The following is a 6,323-nucleotide window of genomic DNA, read 5'->3' on the forward strand; positions in this document are numbered from 1 at the left end:
ACTTTGATGCAGGCGCAAGGGTCAAGGTAATGGAAAAATTCATGGAATATTATCCCTTGACCAAAAACGAAAATTTCTTCTATTTGGATAATAAAAAAATATATATTAATTCAATACTTTGATTTTTCCATCAAAATGCTTGATAAATCTAGTTGTTTGATATTCTCTAACTAATTGAGTAATATGTTTTCATGTGCCTATTTAATTTACCAAAAACAATATTAGTCTTCTCCCATAAAATTGATCTTTTGGATCCCTCTAATTCCCCACCGGTGAAATATATGTTCCTCATATTTAATAATGATGGTTTGTCATAGATGGGTACTTGTAATTCATATTTAAGATGTTTACATCCTTCTCTAACTAATATCCTTTTATCCATCATGTAAACAGATTTAGAATTGTATTGCGTGCTTCAACACCTAGCCACACCCACCACTGTAACAGATTTGACTTTTCCAATGACTGCCCCAGCTACCTAAACTGAACATTTCTTTTGATTTTCTCTTTTCCTTTCTAAGCAATGTACACAATTTTTAAACTGGTTCTGACCTCCCTCTTGAATGGCATCCTCTACTTTATTTTCGTTATATTTGTTAAACTTTTATCACTTTATGGGATTATTGAGCACCCGAAATCCCAAATATTAACTCATAACATGTAACTAGCAGAATATAGTAAAAGATATCAGACTCTAAAAAGACTAGATTTACCTACAATTCAATTTACTATTTATGGATTTCACAGATTCCCGCTGGTGAATACCAATTTTTAACAAATGTGGGAATCGTTAGATTCTGTTCACCCCAAAAGGGCGTTTAATTTCAGGAGACAGTGTCGAGCGGCAGTTTTATCCAGATTTCTATATCTCGCGCGCTCGCTCTGCCGTCCGCTCTCCCTCTCCATCTCTCCCCTAAGTCTCCGCTCTGCTCTGGAGCGCTTAAGTTAAGTTAGGCTTAAGCAGTTCTTGTTTCAAAGTGATACAATAAACATCTACGCACGTCGCGTAAAAACCCCAAAATACTCCCGTGTTTTTTGGGTACCACTCAATCTTGGGGCTTCAATTATTTCATCGATCAAGCCGCACCGCCCCAACAAGTTCTTGTTTCAAAGTGATACAATAAACATCTACGCACGTCGCGTAAAAACCCCAAAATACTCCCGTGTTTTTTGGGTACCTCTCAATCTTGGGGCTTCAATTATTTCATCGATCAAGCCGCACCGCCCCAACATTTTGGTCCAGTTCGAGCCGGATTTCAAAATCTTTGGATTTTCCTCTCCTGGAGTTTCCTTTGATTTTGTCCCAGCAGGCTTGAAACACTCCAGATAAGTTCCGATTACTATAATTGCCGGTCATACAGCCAGTTTTTCGAACCCTATTTCGACTTACTTTCTGTATGATATATTGTCTAAATCCAAAAGAGATTAATCCGACGCAACGGCATTTAATATATGTATTTCAATTCCGTTACTTGTGCCCGACAATATTCCAGTTTCCTTTGCCCACAGTTGCACACTTGAAACAATTCCAGTAAATATTTCAGTGCTACTATTCAACGAAAATATTTGTCAAATATATTTTCAATTCCAATCGTGTGTAAAATATAACTCAGCCGCAGTAAAAAATTCCCGGTCATAAAATTTTTCCTTAAGAATTGCACTCTTTATTTTTTACTGTGTTCCAGCTGCGTGTGTATATTTACATAACTATTCTAATACAGTCCACTCTAACTACTCTTTCTAATACAGTCCACTCTAACTACTTTTCTCGACCTACAAATACGGCTAAACTATTTCCAATATTAAAAACAAAGTTACAATATCCACAAATTTACTCCAGCAAATCGTTTGCAATTTAGTTGTGCAGGTGACAAACAAACGCACCGACATACAAACATAAGCGAAGTCTTTCCAATTGCCGCAACGCTATTCTGCTATTCGCACCCCACATATATACATACCTACAGTGTACATACATACGTATATCGATATTTTCGCGAGTGCACAGTGGGTCAAGAGCTCACAAAAAGTGTTCCTTTCAAACAAACAATATTAAAGTCCGTAATTCCTTACATAAGTCCGACCATCCGATATAATAAATATTTATTGCCTATCTGACAGTGTGACCGTATATATTTACAATCTTAATTGGTTCCTAAATTCCAATTTGATTCCAATCCGTTTCCTTACATCTGAATTAAAATTCTAAATTATTTAACGTCATGGCAACATCAGTAAAAGCCGCTTTAACCCGATTTATGGCCACAGCTGACTGTCTGATCCACTTTGAGGCCACTGTGAACGCTCCAGGTGCTCCTACACCAACGTTATCCGCCTGTAACATCCGTCGCGATCACCTCAATTCCTTGTGGCAATCGGTAAAGGCAGCATACGACATATGCTCCGACTGCATTATAGCTGCAGGCGAGAGCGCCGCAGACACAAAATCCATACTAAAGTCTAAGTATTACCAAACGTACTCCACTTACGAAATATTTGCCGCGCAGCTGATGGAACAAATCCAAAAGGGCTCCTCCCAAATACCTCAAGCTCCAGTAACTCCGTCCCAAAATTTCACGTCTTATGGCTGTCGGCTCCCTCCTATCGACACAGAGGTTTTCTCTGGCGATTATCTTCGCTGGCCGACTTTCCGGGACCTTTTGACGGCAATATACATAGACAATCCGAGTCTAACGCCCGTTGAAAAATTATTCCACTTAAATTCAAAATCAAGTGGCGAAGCTCATTCCATAGTTTCAAGATCCCCACTCACCAATGATGGCTTTCGCTCAGCCTGGAATAACCTAACTGAGCGTTTCGAAAATAAGCGATTGCAGGTAAACAGTCACCTGAAAACACTTTTCAATGTGCAATCCATAGCACAGGAGTCGGGAGCAGCCTTAAAGGAACTTCAACGCACTTTTCAAGGTTGCTTAACTTCCTTAAAATTTTCCGGTGTTAATATTGAGAATTGGGACCCTATCCTGGTTTATATGTGCTCGACAAAACTACCAAAGCTCACTCTCTCATTATGGGAGCAATCCATCCAAAATAAAGCCGAAATTCCAACGTGGCTTGAGCTTGATTCATGTTTGACGGAGCGCCATCGAACTCTTGAGGCCGTCGATAGCTTCCGATCTGCCAATTTCCACCACGTCCAGTCCAAAGACACAAATCGAGAGGCAGAATTTCCAAAAATAAATTCCTTCAACACAAGGTTAGTTCCGATAACCAAAGGCTGCGATCTGTGTTCGAAGAAGAACCACTCCGTGCGTATATGTCCACGCTTCCTACAGATGACGGTAGAAGATCGCTTAGCCTATATCCAAAGGAAGCAGTTGTGCTCCAATTGCTTTGCAAGTAGCCATCAAATCCGGGATTGCACAAGCGCTCACAACTGTCTCACTTGCCAAGATCGGCATCACACATTGCTGCATCGAAACAGCGGTCCTACTACTCCGACGATTCCATCCGACCCTCCAAGGCCAATATCCGCCTCAGTTCCACACATCATTTCGTCCTATTCAACGCAAGTTTCCGTACAAAAAGTTCCTCCTAAGAATACTCCATCCGAATATTGGGTTCCATACCCCGCCTTGGATGGCAGACGTACTCGAGGTATTAAATCCTACCAATGCCGAGTCTGCCAAACGATCCATCCTCTACGGAAGTGCCACCACTTTCTACGGCTAAGCCCCCAGAATCGGCTTCAGGAAGTACATATCCAGAAGTACTGCTCCAATTGCTTGGCTCACAATCATTCCAAGGACTCCTGCCGCAGTGGTCATTACTGCCACAAGTGTGGAAAGGCCCACCACACTCTCCTACATACGGACGACCGATCTATACTTCCAAAATATTCCTGAGCCTACTATCCTGAGGTTCTTGCTACGGGTGTCCTCGCAAGGGGGGGGGGGAGAATGTTCACGCCAAAAGGGCGTTTAATTTCAGGAGACAGTGTCGAGCGGCAGTTTTATCCAGATTTCTATATCTCGCGCGCTCGCACTGCCGTCCGCTCTCCCTCTCCATCTCTCCCCTAAGTCTCCGCTCTGCTCTGGAGCGCTTAAGTTAAGTTAGGCTTAAGCAGTCCATGTTTCAAAGTGTACGAATAAACACCTACGCACGTCGCGTAATAACCCCAAAAGTACTCCCGTGTTTTTTGGGTACCACTCGATATTGGGGCTTCAACTATTTAATCGATCAAGCCGCACCGCCCCAACAGATTCACAATGTTTTATTGGGACATAGTTTAAACATAGAAGTGCTTAGATTAAATTTTACAGAGTTCTGTTTGTCACATGAATTGTATTCTTGTCTTCACGAACGCTAAACGACGACTCCCCGCTCACTCGTGTAGGTATCGGCGGCATTAAAAGAATCGAGTACTTAATCGAGGATTTAAGATTGCAAACTGATTAAGAGTTGCCATATTACTTAACCCGCTTCGAGTGTGCCGTGTAATAAGCCCGCCAGATTCAAATCCTACATTCGGCCCTCCTGACTGTTCATTCGCCTCGAATGGACCTGACCAAGGTTTCATATACTCGGAAACCGTAGATGTTTTAAATGGACCCTCTGAATTACCTATACGTTCTACTTCGTACCGCCCATGATCCTTTACTGCAACAATCCTGTAGGGCCCTAAAAACTTCCCCTTAAGCTTTAATCCGACACCATACTGAGTTCTTTTAATTGCTACCAAATCATTGAGTTGATAGACTCTTTCTTGTTTCCGCTTCAAATCAAACGTATTCTTATTCTCGTCTTGTACCTTTTTGCCGGCTAATCGCATATCAACTCCAGTTAAAAGCTTGAATGGCGTAATCTTGGTGCTTCTCGGCTCAGTGCTGTTGATAATTTGCTGAACTCGTCCCACGTATTTATACCAAGCTAATGGACTTTCATAGCTCAACTTTGCTAGCATTGGTACGACGATCTTGTGAAGTCTTTCGACTTGGCCATTTCCGCGTGGTACACCTGTCGCTATAAGCAGATGCTGTATGTTGTGTGACTCGCAGTATTCCTTGAATGCGAGAGATGTGAAAGCAGTGCCTCTGTCGGACACTATGCGGTAAAAATTTCCAAAATGTACGGCTTGCTTATTCAGACAGTTTAGAACTTCGTCTACACCAGTGCTACGAGTTGGGTAGAGCCAGACATATTCTGAGAATCCGTCTACTATGACAGGGATGTGGTTATATCGCTTGGTCGTCATTTCCATGGCCCGACGTGGTCGATATGGTATGTAATGAAGGGTAAATCGCCTTTGTCAATTGAAGTTAGAAATCCCTCTTTCTTGCCGGCTTTGGCATTTACGATAATGCATCTGATGCAACTCTCGACGACTCGATCGGTTTTATCTTTGAGCTTGGGAATGAAATATGACCTTTCGATTATATCCTGCGTCTTTCTGGCAGAAGTGCCCCTGGCTATGCGCGCTCTGAATTATTTTATTTTGCATAGTCGAAGGTACTACGACCAGCTCACGAGTCGGATCTTTGAAGAGAACGTCATTCTGTATATAGAAGTCCTGGTATGCATCCTTTTCTACAAGGTTCCGAACTGCTTTTGTCCAATCATCGTTAGTCTGGGCTTCCTTTAAGCACATGAGACTCGACTCAGGGCATCAGCATGTTTCATTTGGGTCCCTGAGCGATGTTCGATCTTGTAGTTGAAGTCCTGCAAATATAAAGCCCAACGAGCTACGCGAAGAGGAACTTCCTTTTTGTTCATCGTCATTTAGAACGCGTTACAAGCAGTTACGATTGTGAACTTTATGCCTAACACATATACACGCCACTTGACTAGAGCTCCAATAATAGCCAGTACACTTCCAGTTCATACGAATCGTACTTTTCCTCGAACGGTGATGTCTTTCGGCTCATGTATTGGACTGGATGGAAAGCACTGTCTACGGGGTCCTTCTGCAGTAAGACTGCGCCAAAACCGTACTTGGACGCGTCTGTGTGGCTTTCCGTTTGTAAGTTAGGATTATATAACTTTAGGACTGGTTCGCTAATAAGAGCAGTCTTCAGCTTTTCAAACGCAATTTGTTGTTTCTCTCCAAGTTCATACTTGGAATCGCCTCTCAGTAAATCCGACAAGGGCCTGGCGATGGATGCGTACCCGTGTATAACCTTACGGAAGTAAGAAGTCAGACCTAGGAATCGCTTAATCGCTTTTTTGTCATGTGGTGTGGGAAACTCTTTCACAGCTTGAATCTTTTCTGGACCTGGGGTGATGGTTCCACTTTGAATGATGTATCCTAGGAACTGTACTTTACTGTGCAATATTTGGCACTTACTCCAGTTGATACGTAAACC

This window comes from Drosophila suzukii, chromosome Y (assembly GCF_043229965.1).
Source record: "Drosophila suzukii chromosome Y, CBGP_Dsuzu_IsoJpt1.0, whole genome shotgun sequence".
Taxonomy (NCBI): Eukaryota; Metazoa; Arthropoda; class Insecta; order Diptera; family Drosophilidae; genus Drosophila; species Drosophila suzukii.